Source organism: Haliotis asinina, chromosome 11, assembly GCF_037392515.1.
Source record: "Haliotis asinina isolate JCU_RB_2024 chromosome 11, JCU_Hal_asi_v2, whole genome shotgun sequence".
Taxonomy (NCBI): domain Eukaryota; kingdom Metazoa; phylum Mollusca; class Gastropoda; order Lepetellida; family Haliotidae; genus Haliotis; species Haliotis asinina.
The window spans coordinates 10,390,865-10,417,147 of record NC_090290.1 but is presented as its reverse complement, the minus strand read 5'-3'; the positions used below and the strand labels follow the sequence as shown (position 1 = coordinate 10,417,147).

Genomic DNA, 26,283 nt, shown 5'->3' with positions numbered 1-26,283 from the left:
ACATCTCGCGTTTTATACACCGTGGAATAGAAACTTTTTTTGTTTTAGTGAGTGAATGAGTTTTATAGGTTTACGCCCCACTCAGCAATATTCCAGTTGTATGAAGGCGGTCTGTAAATAATCCACTAGAGAACAGACAATCCAGTGATCAATAGCATGAACATCGCTCTTCGCAACTGGGATACGATGGCCTGTGTCCACCAAGTCAGCGAGTCTGACCACCCAATCCCGTTAGTCGCCTCTTACGACAAGCATGGGTTCCTGGTTAGAAAGCTTTAGAATGAAATTGAAGCGGAATTACAGAATTATGTTGTTTTGTATATTTTCCAATTGATATATCAGGCGTTTTGCAGCAGTATAACCTGAGAATGTGATTCATTTTCAAGCTTGTGTGGACGACCATTTGATGAGGTTTGACAGTAATGAACAGCATATTGATGACTGTCTGTGTTGTCTGTTTCTCTAGTTTAGGAAACTAGGTTTAGGTTAACGTGTCAGTTCCATACGACACAGATCCCAGACTTTAAAATGTTTTGTGAAACCCCGTGAAACTCCAGACTAACCTCTGGAATCATAGGTCGAAAGGTAATGTGGGTCAATCCTATGAGCGCCAGATACGTGATTGGGTGAGTGAGTGAGGGAGTATAGTTTCACGCCGCTTTGAGCAATATTCCAGCAGTATCACCACGGGGGACATTAGGAGCTATCTTCACACATCGAACCCATGTGGAAATCGAAGGTTTTGACCACTAGGCATCCGCCCCAGATAAAATAGCAGGGACCCGAACAGGGGTGGGGTTACCGAATCCTGGTACGGAAAATGGGCACAACTCTTGACGCTTCACTATTCATGCAGACCAGCTGACTAACTGTCCTCCCCACCACTCACCAGTCACTTGTACAAGGCGATACCTCTGTGGGTGTACAACTTCCTCATCACAATTTATGCTTGTTCATCACTCCACCTTCTAAAATGTCGCATATTGTTGGTTAGTTACAAAGGCATAGCAGCAACAAGTGCTCAACAGCATAAAACAGCACCAACGTCGTCCACACACTGGCGTTCATGTTGGCGTTATCAAAACACGAACGATCCAGTGACACACCTCCACATACTGATGAGGCTTTCATATTTTAAACATGTTTGCGACTGAAATGTGGTGATTTAGGGCAGCGTTGTCATGGTATTCTGCAGTTGAACTGTTGTGTGCGTAGAGATATCACTAATGTGGAGCTTTAGTAGATCGATAAATATACGCTGTAGAGTTATTATATCTTTATACGTGGCAGTTAAACCAACGTAAATATCCAGATAGGTGTATTCACTGAACCTGTGGTAAGTGTATTCTCCGTACCTGTGGTAGGTGTATTCTCTGTGCCTGTGTTAGGTGTATTCTCTGTACGTGCGTGCAAGGTGTATTCTCTGCACCTGTGTTAGGTGTATTCTCCGTACCTGTGGTAGGCGTATTCTCTGCACCTGTGTTAGGTGTATTCTCTGTACGTGCGTGCAAGGTGTATTCTCTGCACCTGTGTTAGGTGTATTCTCTTCACCTGTGTAAGGTGTATTCTCTGTGCCTGTGTTTGGTGTATTAGCTGTGCCTCTGTTGGTTGTATTCCCTGTAATGTGTGTTAGGTTACTATCAGTCCTTGCGTTAAGTTATTCTCTGTACGTGTGTGTTAGGTGTATTATCTGTACCCGTGTAAGGTGTATTCTCTGTACGTGTGTGTTAGGTGTATTCTCTGCACCTGCGTTAGATGTATTCTCTGTACCCGTGTGTTAGGTTATTCCCTGTAAGTGTGTGTTAGGTGTATTCTCTGTACCTCTGTTTGGTGTATTCTCAGTACCTGTGTAAGGTGTATTCTCTGTACCCGTGTAAGGTGTATTCTGTGTGTCTGTGTTAGGTGTATTCTCTGTACCTCTGTCAGGTGTATTCTCTATACCCGTGTAAGGTGTATTCTCCGTGCCTGTGTTAGGTGCATTCTCCGTACGGTAGTGTTAGATGTGTTTTCTCAACGTGTGTGGTAAGGCATTTTTCAGTAATTAAGCTTATAGCACTGTACTGTCGAATAAACATCATTTATCTAATATAAAATGGTTAACCGTTGCAGCTTTTATCTGACGTTGGAACATTTGTTTTAACATCCTATCAATACTATATTACTAATATTCTATCATGAACCATGCTGAGTAGCAATCGTGCTTTCCGTGGCAACACTGACTAATATGCCAAACTGTGATCCGCACACAAAAAACACCAGTCGGATATTGATTAGAAACGAGTAGCCGTTCGTTTTTCAATTTAGATTTTGACACTGATAATTTCTACCCAACTTGTCACACATCCATTACAAACTAGCTGTGTGTTGTGTCCCAGACATTTAAGGCGCTGCAAATTGAGTTGTGTCCCTTTGGTATGATGGATCCTATGACTGTCGGTTCATATCGCAGGTTTGACCTGAATAGGATTTGTGGTTGAACTCTCTGTTCAAAGGTGTTAGTAGCTCAATGACAGAAGTTTTGACACGCCAACAAGACATCAACGACAAAAGATTATCAACGCTATTAGAATATCAACTACAAAAGTATTACAACGCAATGAATATATCAATGATACAAGAATGTCAACACCGTAAGTATATCAACGACAAAAGTATTAAAACGTCATGAAAATATCAACGACACAAGACTATCAACACTATAAGAATACAACGCTATGAATATTTCAACGACACCAGAATATCACCTTATAAGAATATCAACGACAAAAGTATTAAAACGCCACCAACATATCAACGACAGAGGAATAGCAATGCAGTCAGAGTTAATGACTGAGAGTTAACATTCTCAGCAATATTCTAGTCATATTATTGCAGCAGTCTCTAAATACTTGTCGGGTTGGGATTTGATGTTTTGAAAAACAAAAACTAAACAAACATTTATATAAATAATAAGGTCTGAATCGGACAATCCCGTGATCAACAGCATGAACATCGATCTGCGCATTAGGAATGCGAAGACATGTATCCACCAAGTCAGCGAGTCTGACCGCACGATCCAGCGGGTTCGAGTTTCGTTATTCGTTTTTCGAATAAAGAATAACGTTCCAGCAGCGGGTTCGTTATTCAGACACTCCACATGGAATATCTATAGTGCTGTCATTTACACCGATACCTCATACCTCATACCTCATACCTCATCTACATATGATACTCTTGTGAAAGGATCACGCAATGTGTTATTACATGAGGTTCAGTGTATGCGACAGCACTACTGTAGAGGTTCCATGTAGAGCGTCTGAATAGTGAACCCGCTGCTAGCACGTTATTCGTTAGTCGAAAAACGAATAACGAAACACGGACCCGCTGCTAACTGAGGATCAGTTGGTTACTGAAGATCAGTTGGTTACTGAAGATCAGTTCCAATGTCCACGGGTATCAATATAGTAACTAGATCAACGACAAAATAATTCAAACGCTATATGCATATCAACGACAAATGTACATTAACACCACAATCACATCAAGGGAATAGCTATATCATCGCTTCAAGTATTATATATATATAAACGTCACCATATTGCGACGTCAGTGCCAGGCAAACCGGCATCATCCACGGCGTCAACTGTCATCGTTGCCAACGTCAACGTCAACGTCGTCAGTAAAACTGCCGCCAGTCTTAAAGTCTTCATTATCAGCGCTACCAATACTACGACAATTACAACGTTCTAATTATGAATGAGTTTCAGTGTTGTAATGATCGTTCTCTTCCAGCCATTGAGAGCGACAACGCTGTCAGCTGCGCTCAAGTATTTTCACGTCAATCGCAACTTTGAACGTTAGTACATCCGATAAACGTACGTGATCTGCAAAAGGTATTGTGATGTTATATGATTGTTTCCTCTGAATCACGGATACGTTTGGGAGTGTTTATCATTTCGCCAAACCACGTGTACAAGATGACCGAAATATGATCATTAGCTGAAAATGAAATGTTCACAGCTCAATATGTGTGCTAATTCATTCCTGCAATGTAACTATATCCCAAATAAAAGAATTATCGTTGTCATTTGGAACTTACAATTAAATCACAAAAAAAGATAATAAATTGATTTTTAACATTTTAACACCCCATACCACAACGACTCCCACCCTGACCCCAACCTATTTCCCTCACATTATTCATATTTATTTGAAAATTTCCCTTATAGGGTCGGGCTTTGTTTTTACATGTCTTCCGCATATTGCCTCATTCTACCAAAATGAAAAAAAGCGGTCTTCAACATTATACTTTACTTACATAAACAATATGCAAAACCACGCAAATTATCCTGTCACATGACAAAGTCTGCATCATACGTTCCTTGTCTCCGAGTCATCGCCGAATAATGAGGTCATACTCCACTGAAATACATCACGTCTCTCAATCCACTTTTCAAAAGTTATTAACATGAATGAATTAGCAATGAATTCGGAACAAAGAAAGCCAACAAAAAGTTAACAAAAAAGGTTCAGTGATAAATGGGGACAAAATGGAGGTCATATCCTTTCGGCTTTGCAGCGAATGACCGAACCGGATTTTAATATCGCCGTTGCTTCGATTTAAGCTGTCCGAGTAACAGCGGTATTTCGGGGTCAGATCAAGCAAATGAATGTAACAAAAGAAGGCAGTTTTCTTGATTAAATAAATTCTCCGCAGATTAAAATGAATGACTTTGTTCGGATGCCTTCGCAAGGTGCTAATCGGCTAAAGAATAAGGCGATGACTCCGGTGTTGGTGCAATTAATACCCTATGACATAGTATCCTCCCCGTCCGTTGGAATTCAGGCATGAACCCGTCACGAACCCGAGTAAAACATCCCGCTTGGACGTGTAAAATGTAATTAATATTTCAAGTTGAGGCTGGATGGGACTTGCACGTGCATGAGATATCGATCTGCGCACGCGTGTGACCCAGTACAACTCACAAAACATTAAACACGGTTCACGTCTCGTGTGTGAAGTTGGTTCCAAATTGCCTGAGGGAGAGACATAAATCTCCTACGAATCACGCATGCGCACTCTCCGGTTTCCGGTGCTGCAGTTTTGGAGAGAGCTTTGCCCTGGAACTTCCGAGTTCATTGCATATGAGATTGTTCAAAGGATTTGACGATAACGTTCCACAATGCAAGCATTAGATGTGCTACAAGCAATGTACACAACATCTAACGAAGTTCCCTATGACCAATAAACCGGGCAAAATTATAAATCTGAGTAGTTTTATGGGAACATTTAAGAGAATTTAGGAATAATGATTCAGATTCGAGGCTCTATTTTAACTCCATTGTAGCTACACGTTGTTCATTAGCAATGGCAGGGTGACTTACATAATGACATATTTAGTTATACACAAGTAACTTATGAGTTTAAATAAGAATCAGAATAAACAGAATTAGATACATTAACCCCCGATATTTCGAAGTTCGATGTAAAAATAAGCCAAGTTAGATGTACATAAAGTGACACATAAAATTCTACAGTGTGAGGTTCAATCAGTCAGAGTACAAATAATGTACATTCGATGGCTCGAAGATTGGGACAAAATCGAAACACATCTTTGCAAAAAGACCACCTTCCGATTCATACAATCTTCCTGATGATAAATATACAAACAGATAAAAAATGTGCAATTTTGTCGTGCGTTTAGTAGTAGTTGTTGGTCCAGTGGTAGAGGTAGTAAAACCTATGTTTGACTCCAAGATGGGTTCTCTTATGGAAGCCCGCCCGATAATGCTGTAAAACTGAGAAACTTTATAACTCAAGCAAATCACTATCTTTTCAAGATGTTTTACAATAAAGAGTATGCACAGTCAAAATATATCTCGACAGAATCAGAAGGATATCATATCTTGTTTGCATGACGCTCGCAAGATGAATTTGTATCCCGCATGAAATGACCCACCTTGATAGTATGACACCTGGAGTACATATATTTCATATTCGCAACATGATATTCACTGTAACGGTATCTTAATGAAGAGGATATGTCAAGAGTAAGTAAACTGAAACAGTAAGTATACCTTGGTGCTTGGATTAAAGATACAGTCACAGCTTGACGCTCACAGTAAGTATATCGAAAAATATGACGCTCACCAGTATATCTTAATAATATAATGCCCATGACATGTATATCTTAATATTACGTTCATAGCAATTATATGTTAATGTGACGCACATAGCAAGTAAATCTTAATAATATGACGCTCATAGTAAGTATATCCTAATTCCAAGACACTCCCATCTTGTCTGCAGACATCAGCTCTTCTCAGAGATTGCAACACTCTTGTGGTATGGTCTTCATTTAATGGATTTAAACGAAACTCGATTCTTTTCTCTGACAGTCTGAAATACAGTCGAGTACAGCACACATCAATGATCCTTGAAAGCCTGTAAAGGTGTTTAGTGTCCAATTGGATAAGTAGATATGCATATTTTGACGGAACGCTCGGATGATAGATCAGAAATCCCTAACGAAACGAACTGGGAGTCACTATTACATCGGCTCTAGAGCTTTAACGGGCTAAATCAACAGACATTAGACTCTTGCCAGTAAAACAGCTTCAAGATCCTATTTGTTAGGAAAGTTCCACTGTTGGTCAATATTCAATTACTCTCTTTCCATGATGACCCATCCAGTTTCATTCTTGCTCTCTGGACTCGTGGAGGTTTTCTGCCATTGATGAGTCTCTCGATGCGCGGTTTCTGGCCTGTCGTTAACAAGATTTGCGAACCTCTTATGTGGCGAACTCGGAAACATTTCGAGACAATTAAACTATTTTTCTTTCATCTCAACATGGTCTTTTTGACAAATGATGCCCCATTGGACAGCAATAAACCCTCAAATGCGCTGTGAAAACTACGTCGATAATGGATGACCTTCACCTTGAGCATAATCATTTACGTCAATTTTACGACATCCTGATATCACTTTTTGGTAATTATCCTAACGAAGCCTTGATTCCTAGACTTGAATATCTCATTTACAACATGGCGAGGCGTGATATCTGATTTCTTGGGTATTAACCGAAATAGCCACAGGAAAGTTTCGGTTAGGGCCCGTTTGCAGCACCAACGGCTCTGAACATGTATTGATAAGGGCTGGATGAAATATCGTTGCCAGTTGTTCGATTGAGTAAGTGGCACAGCTGTCTGCAAGTGATACAAGGTCGGCAAATAAACTGTCAAACCCTGTACGTTTATAGCTTCTTCTCAAACACATCAGCTGCCCAAGAATACTGCATATATTAGCCGTTAGGACAGAGATTACATGTACCAACGTCTCAACGTTATACAAACAGCAATATATCTTTAAAGGGGCGCTCGGCTCAAACGAATTACCAGTCGGTGCCAGACTGATTCTAATATCTAAAACATCATGTTGTATTGTATATTTTATGCTACTTAAAGAAGTGTTTTTGGACAAGGTTTTTTTCAAAACTGACGAGAAAAAACATATGTTCCGGCAAGAATGCCAACAAAAAAACTTGTTACATGTTACACTCCGAGTTTCAATACAATGTGCTTTGTCAAGCATAGAGATAGAAGAAACCATTCCTGGAACTCTCGGTCTATAAAAAGACAATACCAAGAAATATAGTTGTGACATCTCTGTAACAAGCAAGTCACTGTAGACTAAAAGTAACTGTTAGGGTATGTTGAACGGTCTTTCAAGTTAATAATACTTTATTTATTGTAAATTACGACGAACCATGCTCGTTGTGTTTGTATTACAATATCCGGCGTGATGTTGCAGGAGTGCTGCTATAAGCGGCGTAAAACTATACTCGTTCACTCACTAATTACTCAACACAATTAGTTTGCTGTTTATTTATAGCATATAACCCGTTTACGACCTTGCCAGTCAACAAGCGCCCAGTTTGTATACGTTTGAATAAGTGAGTGACATACGTTACAACGCTGTTTTTGACCAACATTCCAGTTAAAACGGCTTTCAGATTTATAGTGGTGGAAAACGCGGGACGATGCAGGTCTCGCATGTTTACAGCTCCTGTGAAACCACGGGTATGGTTTCGATCTTGGTACTGAACCACCAGGAGTGGATCCTTCATTACAAAGGGAGGCAACTCTTCAGAGAGCGTTGCAACACCTTCAACGAAACGAAAAAAAATCAGATGAAATTAAAGTTGAAAATCCACTTCATAGAAAGCAAACAACATTAAACACTTTTAATTAATTGCATATTATTTCTATGTTTACTCATTTTGCACTTTTTTTTATTTTATTTTAAAAATCGTATATACGTCACGACTCAGATATAACCTTTCATTCACCGTCGCAAATGCTCAAATACGTCACGCTTACCTGAACAGCTTTCACGGTCGAAACATGTGACAGAGAAATACAGCCTGATGATAGGACTTTCCAAGCACAAGGCTAAACATCGCACACTATGCCGTCTTCATAATGGTTCTACACAATCGTTTTGGCAAAGACGGGACAATCAAACAAACGTGCCTGAATTCTGCACCCCGTTTAACTAAAAAGACGAAACACAGTTTATTAAGAGTTTACAAACTTTTTAAAAGGGATCGAGTCTTACAGTAAAACTCCGACGATAAATACCGTCGATACAAATCACTCCTCACAGTTATTTGATTGCAAACGGTTACTATTTCGTTTCGCTCCGGATTGCGTGTTCCAGTGTCGTTTCAATAACTACTATTATTTCTATATATTTTTGAGAAACGCATAATGTTTGATTTGTTGGTTTGCTGTTTAGCGGCTCAATGAGCAACCGACCAACTATATGACGGCAGTCAGTATGTGATCGTGTCTGGATCAGACAACCCCGTGATTTACATCACGGGAATTCATCTACGCAGTTTGAATTGACATGCATATATCATATCATCTGTCCACAATTTGTAAGCCACTGGAATGGAATATTAGTCTTCCAACATACATTGCTATATTGTAGATGTTTTTACTGCAATTATACATTTCAAATGAGAAAAAAAGAAAAGGTGTTCCACGTCCTTTCACAAAACTATAAATATTAATTAGCGTTCTGAAACAAAAATTTTAAACTGATACATCCTAGTCATATTTCAAACTGTGTCTTAAAATATTAATTAATCGAAATAAACATTTTTGTCTGTTATACAAAAATAGCGATAGGTTTGTTTTATCGAGTTTGCCAGACGTACTACACTTTCCTATTTATCATTAGGCCACTATATAAAAATATTATTCCAGGAACACCACTAAGTATCTAAATTTAGATAACTTTCATGTTTATCAGAAACACGAACTGTTTTAATAGTTATTCACCATCAAAATTGCACTAGAACACGCTCAACCGTTACTAATATGTTTTTATAACCGTAAAATGGCCAGCTCAAGTTTCCCTATTACATTTGCAAAACCATTTCAGTTTTTTAACCCCCGCGTCGAGAAATGGATCCACAAACAGACCTATCTAACGAATGGGCTTAACGTTGATAATTTCCACACGACTTCTCTTAAAACATTCGCTGCACGGCATTGGAAGTAGTTGAAGAACCAGCAGTCTGTACGTGGGAGAAGAATGACGTCACAATCGGAATTAAATCTTCTATCAACGTCAAAGTTTCGGCATTAAAGTAATTAAGTAGAAATTTATCACCCGACGCTGTGTATGGCGGGCAGGATTAACGGTCTAAGTTTCCTGTTATCATTCATATTTACAATATTAGCGGAAAAAACATATTGACATGTCTAATATGGTTTATACATCATCCCGAGTTGCGGAATACTTAATTTAAAGGATTACGTCCGTGAATAATATAAAATCCAATACGTTTATCCTAACACGTTTTATCTTCGATAGAACTGTTTTTATCACTTAATCATTTTTACTAATTTTGGAAGATTTGATTAATATTTTACGCAACCTAACTTGAATGAATCCATTTCTTCAATATGACATTATAGATAATTTTATGGATGAGCCGCATGATTTGTGCATGAACGTCATGTGCATATAAATGGTACTAATATCTTAGCATTTTTTATACCCAATAATATGAGCTCCATCTTTAAGAGTAATGCAGAGATAATGTGACGCCAAGACGCCGACTCGACAAAAAAAATTTTGAAAAAATCTAAACATTAACATTTATATATTATACATGATAACTGCAATACACGAATTCAATATCAGCTCATGTTCTCTGTGCCGCAGGAATTATGAGGTAATAACTGAGATTTTTTTTAAAATAACAGTTATTTATTTATTATTTTGTTGCCATGGTAACTGCCGTGAAACCACGATGAGAGGATAAGGCGTACACAGATATTGAATATTGAACAAATAAGCAGCCTTATGTATTCTTCCGTATCAGTATAAGTGACTGAGATATAACTTCAAACGTTATGTTCATAAAACAACGAAATATTCTTCTTGACACACCTTGAACGCACAGGTTAGATAGATTTGTAAACTGAAAATGGCTACATTAGAATGGTGTGAAAAAGTATCTACTTCCAGAATAAAATTTTGGTCGCTTTGGCATCGCGCTTGTTCTTTTGCCGATGTAATATTAATAGAGACAAATACATAAATAAGTAAAACCACACTTTTTATCAAATGAGTAGTGGTTCATACCCTATGGTGGGTTAACTGTGAACATAGGGCATGGTGGAATTATCTTGACAATTCAACAATACACTAACTGCATCATAAATGCAATTATATAATTGAACATTCGATTTGTCCATTTACAAAATTTGGGGAAACGTTGCTAGAATAAACGCTGTCGCTGAAACACTATAAACGTAAGGTTCAACACAGTATGTTGACATCAATATTGTATGCAGTAGCATCAAATAACTGTCCCTTGTTTTATTAACATCGTGTATACTGTACCCGATGAGTCCTACTAGAATGTAATTAGGTGAGGACTTTAGTTTAGTTTTACGCCGCACTCAGCAACATTCCGTCTAGACGGCGGTCTTAATAATGCACCAGGTTAACATAGAAGTTAGGAAATCAGGAAGCACCTGCACTATGTGACGTGTGGTGTTATATAAGACAGAGCGAAACCCTAGAGAATATCGCTGTTCAAACTTACCTACTTAGTACAGAGAGCACCTATGATGAGGGTTGTTTAATGAGATTTTATAGAGCGCTGCCATTGTAAAAGAGCATCATTAAAAGTACCATACCATTTTAAGACCTTTTTAGACATGAGATATTCCGTTTTTGCAACTTTGAAGTCGTGAAAAAACGACTTCAGATCATTACTACCCATGACAAGCTCTCCGGCAATACGTATTTTCTTTTTACATGTTAATAGCAAACGTTTAATAAAAAAGGAAACCTCAAGGATTTCATTTCAATCTAAGTGTACTGCTGCAGTTCAATTCAGTTCTCTGTTCGTTTCGGTTTGTGAGACGATCGTGCCTTAAGGTTTTGCACAACTGAACTTATCTTTTTTGTTTTAAATATATCAGAAAACCTATCCATACAATTATGGATGCACGTCACATCATAATTAACTTTATTGGAATTGTGATCTCTGGTTAAAAAGAGGATAAGATAATGATTTATTATTCCGAAGGAAATTTCTTTTAAATGGTTGCATATTAACATTAAAAACAATTACGTGCACAATACAACAAATCATTCACGTACACAAAAACACCCATAGCTATTGCTAAAATAGCTGCCACCACCCAATATATGAAGTAGAGATAAGTGATGGATAAATGATAACATATTTAAGATTTAAAGCTATAGAGGCGACATTGACATTACGTTGAGGAACGATAGCACTAAAAGTGTAATTCGAAACAGAGAGTAATTATAAAGTATTTTAAGATGATTATCAAACAGAATAATTCATTTCAAGCAACCCAATGTTGAGATTCTAATGATATGCATATATTGAGATTCTAAATATATTATCAAAAGTTAATTAATTTGTACATCCTAAAACTGATTTTGTTTTCGTGTTATAAAATCTAGACCAAATTGCGCTGCTAGATATCATAGAAACGTTTCACAGATACTGTAGAACCTTAGACAATGGCACTTAAAAAAATTTTCTGATTTCGTTCATCTTCCTCATTTTTCAATTTTCCATATTTCATGTAAATGCCATGAAGAAACTTGAGCCTTAAAATAAAAATAAAAAACACATCAGAAGCCAGAGGCGCATCTATTAATGTGTTCTGTTTGAGAATCTGTTCTGACGGTCGTTAGGTACAATGATGCATTTTACACGTCTATCAGTTTCTGAAATGCAAACCAATTCTCATTCCTATTTTATAGTGGTTGGTGATTGGTTTGTTTCTTATGCGCCAATTCCGAATAAATGGTACGCTCATTTATATAATTGTACCTCGAGATAGGTACCTCATGATCAATACTTAAAATAATATGCAACTGACAAGGGCGTAATATATATGTCAATAGACATATATATGATTGTGTTCTCAATCAGATGATATCGATCTACAAGCGAGTGATATAAATCTCAGGACTGACTAGTCTTAATTATTTCAAAGACTTTCGCAAATTACCTATAATTATATTTGATATTGGTTTCGGTGTCGTACAAATAGGATACGGATTTCAAAATATGTCATTAAGCCTAGATCCGACTTAATACTCAGGAAATAAACATTGGTTTTGAATCATTTTGTCATTAATCTCAATATTTTGTTACTTTACACTTAGGGTGGTGTAAATCTGTTATCAAATCATCTGTGAAATAAGAAGAATTTTTTAATCAGAGTCGTGTTGTAACTATTCTGGAAAAAATACTTTTTGTATCTTCGCTGTGTTTGGCATTTGAACAAAAATCAATTATCGTTCACGAATTTTTCTCTCGTGAAATAAAACATGGATTACTAACACGTGAACAGAGCTCCGTGGCATTCGATGTTGCGCGATGACGTCATCGCCTTTAGAGAAACTTGATGATCTTGCAGAAATCAATAACTGTTTAGCACAGACCTCCTGGTTGTCGCTGAACGGGATTGCAGTGTGCTGCTAACTACACGTTTCAAAAGTGCATTATTCAGATACGGCCTTTCTATGGACCTTGGTTAACGTATCTGAGTTATGATCACCGGTACGTGACAAGACGTGTCAAATTACATAAACGAAATATACAATGTTTTTAAAATATTCCCTGGCATTAGATTTCATTGTGTATTGTGCATACAGTGCCTTCTTGGTGGGTTATGATTTAGCTGACAATTAGACACATGCAGTTTAATACCGTCAACGTTGGTGGGGACATGTGACTGATGGTGGCATTACGATATACAACTGCTTTGTTGGTGGTGTTGATTCCTTAGTGGTTAACATCACATTGAAGAGATTTATTTTTGCTTTAACGTCACTTTGAAGAGGTTTATTTTTGCTTTAACATTACGTTGAAGGGTTTTACTTTGAACTTTAACATCTCTTCTGAAGGTTAAATTGTACTTTAACATCACTATGAAGACATGCACATTGTATTTTATATCACTTGTACTTTAGCATCAGTTTGTACTTTCATATCAACTTGGAGAGGTTTATGTTGTACTTTAACATCACTTTACAGTTTAACTTGCATAGTGTACTTTCGCATCACTTTGGAGGGGTCTGTTTTGTACTTTAACATCCCTTTTCACTTAAAACTGTACTCTGTACTTTAACATCACTTTGGAGAATTTCTTTTTTACTTTAACATCACGTTGTACTTTAACATCATTTTGGAGAGGCTTTCCTTTGTGGTTTGACCTCACTTTAGGGGTATAACGTTGCAATTGAGAACACTATTCCTGGTTTTACATCACTTTTAAAGCAACTCGTTGTGGTTTCAATTTTCTTTTTATAGTATTTCTTGGTAGTTTAACATCACTTTTAGGATTATTTCGTGGTGGTTTAACATCACTTTTAGGATTATTTTGTGGTGGTTGAACACCACTTTTAGGATTATTTCGTGGTGGTTTAAGAGCAGATAGCTATAACTTAAGGCCTTTTAAACCTTTGAGAGAGGTTGAGAGAAGAGAAAAGGAGGGGAACAAGATAGAGAATGCGTGTGTGTGTGCGCGCGTGTGTGTACGTGTGTTCGTGCGCGTGTGCGTGCGTCTGTGTGTGGACAGAAAAAGGGTGGGATTAAGGAGAAGTGGGGGTGGGGGTGCTCAGTTAGTATCAGAGGGTTGTATTCTTGATGTTATATTGTGAATGGTTTCAGGACTGACACAGGCGGCGGGGTGGCCTAATGGTTAAAGCATTCGCTCATCACGCCGAAGACCCGGGTTCGATTCTCCACATGGGTAGAATGTGAGAAGCCCATTTCCGGTGTCCCCCGATATGACTTTGCTGGAATATTGCCAAAACTGAGTAAAACTAGACTCACTCATTCAAGACTGACACCGGGTTCTGTGCACGCGAGGCAGTTTTAACTACAGATTGCCACTAAAGAAATTCTTGATAAAACAAAGTAATATGCAATACGTCCCGATAGGCCACACCAACTCATCGGAAACATCAAGGCATACCTCGAAAACCTTACCAGCGCTTATTGAAATAACTTTAGTCAGCAAATCTGAAACATGTCCCGCGAACAACGCACGCAAAGCCTGAATGCATAGTCTGTCTTCGTGAGAAAAACTTAACTTCAAACTGAAATATATCGTAAAACCTGAAAGTCGAGTGTTCTTGCATGCTTGAGTCAGCAATATAGAGGCTGGCGATATGTTTTGTTCAGATAAAAGGCTCAAAACAGGTTCGCTTTCAGCTCAGGTGTCGTATTGCCGGATCTCTCTCACAACATTAGCGATATTAATACAGGTTTATGTGAGAAGCATACCAGACTGTTAAATGGCAGGCGGGGCTAGTTTGTTTAGTTATTTACATGTTTATACAATGACTCACCCGAAAAAATCAGTTTTTAAATTGGTGTTGTAATTGGAGCTAAAGGACGAGGTTTGGGGTGTTTAGTGAAATAACTACCGCATATCGCCATTTAATTGTTGAGATATGCATTGTAACATTTAATAATGTCCATAGTGTATATTTTCAAACTGTTAAGTAATCCATGCTGTTAATCATATTCTATGCATGCTAAATCACCGGGTGATAAATGTTTTTATTAAACGTGTATATTCTGAAGATCGGGTTAGTCTGTTATTATCTCTGATATGGATATGAGCATTTTCACATAGTCATTGGAAGGTCAATTTAACATATATCTGTTATATATCATTTAGTGGGAATGTCAATCAAGCATGCCAGTTCACATGGGTCAATGTGTCTTTCTTTGTGTGCCGTGAACAGTTTAACTATGTTTCCTCCGATTACGTTTTTGAAAATGAAATAGCGATGTAATTTCACACTTTTTCCAGTCAGATAACTCATTCGGAATAAACTGGAATTTGTTTAGTGCCAAACAAGACGTTGAGATTAGTCAGTGTGCGGTAGAGCCTAAGACTGTCTGGATAGTCGGTTATATGGCTCAGATGAAATCGACATCACGTTCGCGCGTGCGTCACAGGTGTCTCGCACGTGCTGCACGAGATATAGGGGCTGGGCTGGGTTCATTTGTAAGCAATGCTCGAGAAAAACGTGAACCAAAAAATATGGTTTCCCTTTCGAAGGCAACAAGCAGGAGTTTCCGATATGCAGCTTGCTTGTGTTTATATAGCCCCTGGAAAAATTCTTTCATCCAACAATTTGTCGGGTTGTGTTTTTCTTGTTTTCTGGGAGCAAAATTGGACCACCTCTCCACGTTTTTCGTGTATCATTTCGACGCCGAATAACTACCCAGTTGTAAGTAGCAGGTAAATATGTTGGCACATGCATGGACGTGATTCGCTTTTGTTTACAACCCGACAGAAACATACAGGTTAATAAGACTGTACACCGACAACCCTCATACTCACGTGACGTAAAACCCAACTCATTTCGATTGGCGAAGTCATTATCACTCGTCAATTCAACTCGCCACACATTATATTTCTAATATTGTTTATCAGCGTTGATGTTCCTTAATGTCATAGAGTTACGTGATTATCCATCTGTGAGATCAAGAAATGGCAAGGGTCGATCTGCGGAAAACATAGCTGTAAGGTAGTTTATGAGGCTGGTAGCTAGTTTGTAAGCGTTTTGGGAGGGGTTTTTTGTCGTGTTTTCTTTTTGTTTGACGACACATGCAGCTATACGCCGACGGTGGTCCTTAAATAACAGAGTCTGGTCCAGACACTCCAGTGACTGACATCATGAGCTTCGATCTAAAATTCTCATGGCGTCCAATCACCCGATGCCGTTAATCGCTACTTACACGCATATTTGTGAGTTAGGATATGACGGGTATTGAACTTCTTATACCTCGAACATTATAATGGAGTATTTCGTGTGTGGAAACTTATATCTTTTAAGAAGATTGAATAAGAATGGGGACTAAGGTGCTCCTCAACATGACAACTTCAGCAAAATCAACATATCGTTATCAGTAAATAACAGCATTTTTCTTGTCAGCACCAGCCATAGACTGTGGCTGTGGCAACAACTCTATCACTACGGGTTTTTTTCTGTTTCCTATCATTCAAACATTCCAAATCTCCAGGTTGACATACCATCGAGTGTACAAGAAATATGAAACACGGATAACAGTAAACGATGTTAATAACTGTCATGTGTTTATTTCACATTTTCTTTACAATTAAACTTGTCGATTTGTCGGTAACACGAAACACGCATATCAGTAAACAAGGTTAATAACGTTTCTTGTGTCTGTTTTACATTTAAAACACTTTTCAAATCTTGACGTTTCCACGAGAACGTGTGCATCCGCTTAAAAAAACTGGAATAACAGGACACGATGTCAATAGCGACATGCTCGCACCTGTCAGTCAAAATAACACTGTATTCAGCATGCACGTGCAGATCGTGATTCAACCACATCCTACCCTAGTTGTGGTTGTTTGTTTTTTTTAATGTATCGCAGTAAATCAAAGTGTGAGATACGGGCATTCCCTCCTCACATCCGCCTGCTTGGTCTAACATGAGACGCATTGCGTCACAACTGTAGCCCACTGCCGTGATGTTGAAACAGACTGCAAGAGCTGTCACCGCTCTCAATGCTACTACTGCATAGCAAGCTCACATGCGAAACTAGGCCTAAGGATCAATACTCGACCTGAACAGTTAGCTTGTATGCGGTTTGCCGTGGACGCCATTTTGCCCGAAAATAAACTCAACCGGCTTCGTATAGCGGCGAATTTGCTGCACGGGTGTACGTGCTCGAAAACTACATACATAGTCAAACGAAAGAGTAGAAATCAACATGGCTTACCTCCGAGTTTCAGAGCTTCGCGTCCGGGGAAATAATTCAGATAAATTCACACATTCTCGCTAGATATTATTCCGAGTCCGCTATACAGATCTGCCTCTCTGAACGGTCACATGACTTGGTTAATTGACACAGCCTTGGTTCGATCGACATTCCGTCAAAGGGTTTACTGGCTGGTAGGAGCATTTGTAGCTCTCTGTCTGCGCACTCTCGGGCTTGTTTTCATGAGAGGGTTATTCATAGGGATGCATTGTGTTCACCAACTGCCTTGCTTATTACCACGGACTCGGCGATGCATTCCTGCACGCCCGTGCACTCAACGAAAAGAGGGAGCTGTTAGTTTTTAACTCACTTGCATAAACATGATATGATCTGCAATGTGCATAAAGTGCATAATTACGCTGGCGGTTGCACATGCATCAGACAGGTGTGGATAATAACTTGTAATAAATTGCCCGTGATTATCCATTAATTATGTGGGTGTTACCTTTCACAGTACTCAAGGTCACAGTGTTAAAAAGATTTTTTTTTTTAAAAAATATACCTGTTTTGCTTTGAAATAGTTTGATTTCATGTAGCTTTCAACGACTGGTAATTGTAATATTATATAATTATTTAAGCTTCACATTTTCTTGTAATTCTTGAAGCACAAATTAATTACTCCACCTGTTGGTGGTTTTTGTGTGTTTTGTTTTTGTTTTGCTTTTGTATTTTTGTTTTACTTTGTTTTTACTTTAGAGGTCATGATTACACAATTTAGGGGTCAGTTTTCAATCTAAATGTTTAAGTTGATCATAAAACATATTTCTGTCCTATATCTGTCGATATTTGACGCCCTTTAATACATCTTAAACGAATGAGATCACAGATTACACCTGCACATTCTAATCCAATTGTAAGTAATTATGTTAATCTCATAGATATTATCACACCTATAATTATTCTCACTAATGTAGAAAAAACTGCCAACATTATTAAAAGAAAACAGTGACTGTTTGATCGTCCTTTTAACGTTCGCAACAAGTAACAAGTCAAGGTATGGATAAAACCTGGTCTATTACATATGGCGACTTTTCTATGTTCATTCTTACACCGTTAAAACACTTAAATAACGGTAAACGAATACAAATAGAAACGTCACTATTTGCTATAAACAGACAAACAGAATTATATTTTTTCAATGTTAATGCCTAAGGCCAATACAGCATACGTAGGATTTTGGGTATAGATTAATGCATACATAATAGCAATTAGAGTGACAAATATTAATGATGCGGAGTTAATTTGCGTAGCTATCTACTATAAACTATAATCCATAAGTTGCATGATTCTTATAAAATGGATAATGTATTTCTTAAACTGTACACTAATGAATCATTTGTCAGTAACCCCCCACGGAAAACACACAAACGCAGTTACCCAAATATAAATATTTTTAACGATGCATAACAAAGGCACTCCATTACTCCGATATTACGTCTGTGAAGTGACATACAGACAGATGTATCTACTTTCTACACAAGGCCTTTGATAAAAGCATTGTTAACGTTTGCCTGAAGTCTTGTATGTTTGCTATTTCACGTGTTTCCGAATTTAATATGCTCTGTTAACTGCGGTACAAGTTTCACCTCTATAAATGGATGCGAAATTAATCATGCTTTTCGTCGTAACATATGAGAGAAATGAGCGAAATACCGTGTGTGTATATTACAGACTGTGCTGTTCACCAGAGCGGGAAACCAGTACTGAAATTCATTGCTGTACGCACAGGTGTTTTTTCTGGTATAGATTCATGGCATGCAACGAAAGGATAGCTCCTCGACGCTGTTTTGTGACATGTTAAATTCAAGGCTCAATTGTGTAGTTAACATGTTATGTTTAGGAAACTAATCAACATAACTCTGTACTAAATAAATGTCATGCTGGTACGTGCAATATATTTATATAGAATAATATACACGAATAAGGAAACATATGGAAGTGCAAGCGTTCCTTTTTTATTTACAGAATTTCACCTACAGCGCAATACATATCCTGTGAAGAAACCTGAAAAAGAACAAAGAAACATTTGTATTTTCATGTGTTCGCTTATTCGTTTCAATGAGTATAGTCATTTTATATGCAAGAAATACATTAAATTGAACCACATTTCTTAATACAAAATACGCCCTTGTACATATAGCATTTAATATATTAATACAATTAGTCAACCCACCTCATAACTGAACTAAATATTTGCATATTTGCCCCATTTATGCTGTCCGTCCCCTTGACGTTGCTAGGAAACTCATTCACTCACTCACCCACTCACTCAAGCCCTTACCCACTCACTCAATCTATACATCGAATTAATCGACGCAAAACATCCGTGAATTCAAAGCTCATGTGTGTATATAACATGTTTAGTGAAACAAAAAGCACACTCACATTACTCACTGATTAATGATTATAAAAAGACATGTTATATATGGAAGTATCATGCATTCAATACTTCGTCTACTTGTCCAGTCTTATATAAAACACATTTTAAGGGGTTTATGGTTTTGTCTTTGATTTTCATGGCAAACTGAAGGAATTATGAAGGTCAAATGCATGCAGAAACTCTCTTTACACTTAATAAAATGCTGTGTAAATAAAAACGACAAAATAAAAACACAATTTCGACAACTATGGATAATTAATTTTATGATTATATCGTGTTATTGTGTTTATCAATCAGTATCAAACAGTGGCGACACGAAAAGTATCACGCGATAATCACGCGTGTGCTCTGAAATACACGCAGAGGCAAGCCAGGTGTTTACCACGTATAGATATTTCACAGAAAAAAACTGTTCCTTATCACAGACAAAAATATAAATAAAAAAGAATCCAGAGACCTTAATTTTCAGTAACTGTGGAAATCAGGACTTGCCACATATTCTAGACTTGCAGGAGTTTTCTTATATATATTGAGAATCTCACCCAAGTTTCTAGCTGAGCTGATAAACTTAGAAATATCCAAGGACTGTTGAGAGTAGTTTTACTTATACCAACGAGTGTCGATACAATTGATACCAGAAGACATGAGAGTGAGTCCTGTTTATCATCAAACATCACTCTTCATTAGTTTTCAGTGAAAAATGTATATCTCTGAACACGTACTTGCCATTAGACTTGCAATGCAGCGATGCCACAACATTGTGACGTCATCAAATTTTGACGTCATAACATTGTGAGTCATATGACCGATGATGTCAAAACATTGTACAAAATCTACTGTGAAAACGAAAGCTTCTAGGAGAGCCCATTTGATCTCACAAGCAATAAATCATGGTCAGAATACAACAAAGTCAGTTCTATGAATGTCTTTCCTTTGGTCAAGATCGAACAAGCGAAAGCTTTATAGAGAACACTTAACGATGTTCCGTGTAATACATTATATGAAACAGGTGAATGGTTTGGTATCTAACGAGTAAAAAACATGAAAGTTACCAATACCTTTCACACGTTTCATAAATATGGCATTATACAGGACAAGCAAAGGTTTAATACTATTGTGACAGAGGTATTAGCAAAGTGACGTCACATTACTTTCGCGCGTGGAAAATACTGCAGTGTAATATTTTTACGGTAATATCACACTAGTGTAATATTGCTAGACATGACGTCATAATGGTTACAGTTATGACGTCACAATGCTAATGTCTCTGTCTCGGCGGTATTAGAGCTTGCTTCACTCGCGGAGAACTGAGACTCATCACATTGTATGCAATTTCTCTCAAATTATGTTGGCGAGTAATAAACAGAATACTAAACTCGCTTCCTTGAAATACCATTTGTATTAAACTCGTTCAAGATTTGACTTCAAATTCGCTAACGCTCGTTTGATATCATTAACTCGTTTAATAAAAATGGTACGTCGTTTAGTATCCTCTAGACATATATCATGATTATAGAAACAGCATATTCAGTTCAAGTATATGGTCGTGACAACTATCTCCATCAGATACATACGTTTGAAATATAACTGATCGATCCTTGAATTGAAATCTTTTCGTACGTATTATATTTAACCCTTCTGCGGCTAATATCATATTGTCCATTTGTTCATCAGTTCTACTGTTATTTCTAAGCTACAAAAAACAACAATCAGACTGAATTCAGGAAAGCTTTTAAAACGTTTTATGGCAGATGTGCGGATGACATTTCCAAATTTCTGTTGCATTGTGGGAATCGCTCAATGTACTCCGATTTTAGCATAGAATTTTCTGATGGTTGTTAAAGGGTTTTACAATGTATTTGATTTACAACGTTTACTCTTTAGAAATTATTGAATTCATCACCCCTAACTTCTACAGTTTTATGACAACGACTGGGACACTGTCACAATTTTGCTAATCAACCATTATAATAAAACGACGCTGAATTGGATTTTAGTTTTCTTAATTCTATTCAAGTCACCGAATTCGCATGCGGCTTTTTTCCCTTTTTTTCAAATAAATATCTAAACTGCCAACAATGGACTGTATGTACTCATGTCTGTTGATGAGTAACAATTAAACAAACATGAAATGGCTTTTAAAATATGACGTATTTAGCAAAGAAACCATGGTAACCTTACATCTTAAGCTGGCAGTGTTTCAGCGACTTTTGTCTGCTCGGTAACGTTATATATATATGTGTTCAGAATCAAACTCGGCTCTTGCACAACGATTCACAAAATTAACCACTTGGCAAATCTACGCGCTTAGATTAGATTCGAGACAGACGGTAATCGTTATATCCGATTTCGTTATATCTGGGAAAGGCAATTCTTTTCTTTTATAATAGGGCAAACTTGAGATAAATCTGTTAATGGTCGTTGCGTGTAATAGATACACGGCCCGCGGCATATTAAGACGTTTGAGGGGTACCCTAAAAAACTATAGGTCCCCCAGGGCAAAGCACTTAAACTGCATTAAAGCAGGCTCGGCAATTGAGAACCTGTGCTTTCTTGTATGTAATGACTGTGGAGGAACCATAACAGTAAACGATGATGTCTGTTTCAGTAATGGCTCCTAAATCACCAGGTTTTGGCAATAAAGATACCCAAAATAGCCAGGCAAATTATAAACAGTTTCTGCAAATTTTAACGAGATATCTATAACATTAAAGACTTTAACACTTCAACTTACCAGCCGGTAGACGCACTTACCATCAACGGTTCCACAGCGGAACCAGATAATGGAACAAGCATGATCCGCGATCCTTGTCACATAAGACACGCGCTGATCCGAGCGTGACGTCACACCTGGTAACCTACTAATACCCTAATACTTGGAGATAGTGAAGGGCGATATTCTCCAGTCAGCACGTATATCTGACCTATATCTCTGCACGTGATCATGCTGTCTTTTCGTGCTGTTTTTTTCCTTCTGTATTTTTTGTGTAATAAAGTGCGTAATACTGATTATGTGCTTTCGTGGGAGCGGCCATGTGAAAACTGGGACACTGCCTTAATCACCTCGTAAGCAGCGATCGGTTATGTTTTACAGAAATGTTTTAAGCTGTTCGTCGGGAGCGGTGCAGCAGCCTAGTGGTTAAAGCATTCGCTCTCACGCCGAAGCCACCAGTTCGATTCCCCACATGGGTACAATGTGTGAAGCCCATTTCTGATGTGATATTGCTGGAACGTTGGTAGAAGCGGCGTATATCAAAAGTCCGTCACTCAATTAAGTTGTACGCGCCACCGATATAGTAGCGCGAACTCAACCCTCTGCTTTCAGTGATTCGTAAATATAATCTCTATCACTGCTTGTCCCCACAAACACCTACTTGCATGGAGCACATAATCGCAATCATTAGTTAGTTAGTTTCTTAGTTAGCTAATTAGCTAGTTAGCTGGTTAGTTAGTAGTTAGTTAGCTTGCTAGTTAGTTAGTTAGTCAGCTAACTAGTTAGTTAGTTAGCTAGTTAGTTGGGCTTTTGTTTTTGATGTTCATGTTGGTTTCCTTGGGTTTTATTCCGCAGAGGACGTGACGGGCCCAGTGAACAAGGTCAGAGTCATGGTATTCAGATATTCACATTCTGTACGTGTTCCAACACTGCTGTCCTAATTTGTAGTTATTTTACTTTAATCCATGTCATTGTTTCTGAATTCTATCCATTCAGCTAACTGTCCATGACTTCGACTTCAGATCTATCTTCAACACATTCGTTTTAGTGAGAAAATGCTTGTGCGATTTCCTTGTAAATATAGTGCAACAAATTTAAATGTATTTAATTTAAATTAAATGTATTTAATTTTGTTAACTGACTGAATCATTCATATTATTGAATCTGCTGTCATATTTCCGAATTAATAACTCATCACAGCGTAATGAAGCGTTCTTTTTCTTCAGGGATTCTTTACACAGGTATTGTGTCCGGAAACAACAGGTTTCAGTTTATATAATATGACAAACATTGTAATTGTATCCATGCGACACACAGAAAACACGCGAGAAAGAAGTTGGTTGATACTTTCACTCACGCCGTGCGAACTCCTAATAGATATTGCTCAAGACGAATGAAAAAAAAAACTGTACACCTTTGAAACTCATGTCAGATATGTACAGAAGTCTTAAACGTTTGTCCAAAACATGTATAAACCTCGCAAAACCCCCAACAATCCCGTATAAACTCGCATTAATAATAATTTGAGTTCGTAAAAACCTCGTAAGACCCCAATATAAACCCACACAAAAGTATTTATCTTACCTCACACATAAATATGGTATTCTGATTGGCTGAGCCAATCAATGTGCCCCGCTTAGAAACGCGTAAAATGTTGGTAATGCTGGAAGTGCCGAACTGAGGGATTTCGTTCTGTGCTTAATGTTTGTGGTGTTTCCTAACTCCGGTACTCCATGTTATGATCCAATAAATCTCGTACTTCAAACAGTTCGGTAAGATAAATACGTCGTTCACAGCGACAGCTTACAGTGTACTTCATATGCCATATTCAAATTTTATCTTGCATAAATCTCGAACACACCTCCACCGTATTAACGCCATATCAAGTTAGTTCATACCTCGTATACAGATGAATATATATCAAGAACACTACCAACCCCCGAAAAACAAAAACAATTTGTTTCTTAAAGTCTGGTAGCACAGATATCCCTTTTTTGTGCAAGTAGCACACATACCGATCAGACCTTCCAACCACGTGTGTTAATGTCGATATCTCGTGACTCGTTTTTCAAATCTGAATGTGTAAGTGATTTGATTTCGTAAAGTACTGAAGTTCTGTACATGTGAACATAGTGCAATGCGTTCAGTTATGGAAGCTTAAGAGGGCTACAGTCTATCCTTATCATCATATAAGTAAAAGATACTTTCATCCCACTGCTAACTGTTACGCATGCATGATATAGTATATATGTATGATAATCTATATTCCCGGCGAATTATTACACATGCGTAGTAAAGTATACTGGACAAACATAGTTGGGGATATCTGTAAATGTTTAAATTATTAATAATAATTAGTAATTAATAAATTATTTACCTATTTATTTACTGACATGCTGATGAAATATCAATAAAATATACCAATATCCCTAACATATTTCGTCCAGTATATATTCGCTGCTAGTTAGCATGTATGCATGAGGTAGTATATTCCCTTTGAATTATTATTTACATGTCCTTAGGATAGCCAGGTAGGTGAAGGTATATGCCCAATACACCGAAGACCTGTTCGATTCTGGGGATGGGGGAATATATGAAAAGCCAATTCCTACTAACAAGACTCACTCACACACGCAAGGACTGACAATGTGAAGCTGTATATCGGATAGAAGCTTTGGTCGCCGTGTCGTACGATATCGTCGTTAAGTGAAACATTTGTGGAATTTTTTTTCATGAATACCATTTAATGTTGAGACATACTGCATACCATAACATACAATGCATAGTTTGGAAAACTATGTGGAAAAACTAGAAATGGAATCTCTATCAATGTTCCAAGACGTCCCTGAAGACGGAAAGTGAGTGAGTTTAGTTTAACGTCGCAATCAGCAGTATTTCAGCTATATGATTGTAAATAATCCAGTCTGGACCAGACAATCCAGTGGTCAAAAGCATGAACATCGATCTGCGCATTTGGGAACAGATGACATGTGTTAACGAAGTCAGCGAGCATGACCTCTCGATCGCCTCTCACGACAAGCATATGAAAACGAAAAGTATTTTCCTCCTTTGTTGTGTTTGTTCCGAACGCCACACTGCTGTCGGCTATATACATGCACCTTCAAACGTAATTTTTATAGATCAGTACACGGGAAAGCCTTTATAATACGGACTGTTCGTTCTGAATCACCGCCTGTGGGGATGTCTGCATACATGGAACCAGTTCTTACTAATTATGCTTTGATCTGGAACCTTGGTAGTCCGAGACAATTGTTTCACCTTTGTTCATGTGATTGGGTAATTCCGGGCAATTACCTACGTACGTTACCGTTTTAGATTAACAGCGTTCCACTGCTCATCCTGAAACATATCAGATCTATAGAAACAGAAATATAGTAAAGCACTCACGGGTGTTGTGTGTGGCTGTAGGAGTGGTACGGCCTGCTATAAGAGGAGAGTGACCTGAGTGACAGACAAATGACCTGTTGTAGGAGGAGACTGACCTGCTGTGAGAAAAGAATGATCTGCTACGACAGGAGAATGTCCTGCCGCGAGAGAAGAATGTCCTGCCGCGAGAGAATGACGTGCTACCTGATGAAAAGAATGAGCTCCTGAAGTAGGAGAGTGACCTGTGGTGTACCTGCTGTGAGAGAAGAATGATCTGCTGTGAGAGAAGAATGACCTGCTGTGGCAGAGAAATGACCTGCTGTGAGAGAAGAATGACTTGCTGTAAGAGAAAAATGACCTGCCGTGAGAGAAGAATGACCTGCTGTGACAGAGAAATGACCTGTTGTGAGAGAAGAATGACTTGCTGTGACAG

General features: G+C 38.0%; 1 protein-coding gene across 1 annotated transcript in view; it reads right to left on the bottom strand.

Annotated features, from left to right (window-relative positions):
• The window catches only part of LOC137255196 (polycomb complex protein BMI-1-A-like), a 94,245-nt gene extending 76,832 nt beyond the window's left edge, over window positions 1-17,413 (bottom strand). The window contains exon 1 of the mRNA XM_067792605.1: window positions 17,332-17,413. The gene's annotated coding sequence lies outside the window, so the exon portion shown is untranslated. The remainder of the gene's footprint in view (window positions 1-17,331) is intronic.
• Window positions 17,414-26,283: the final 8,870 nt, after the last annotated feature.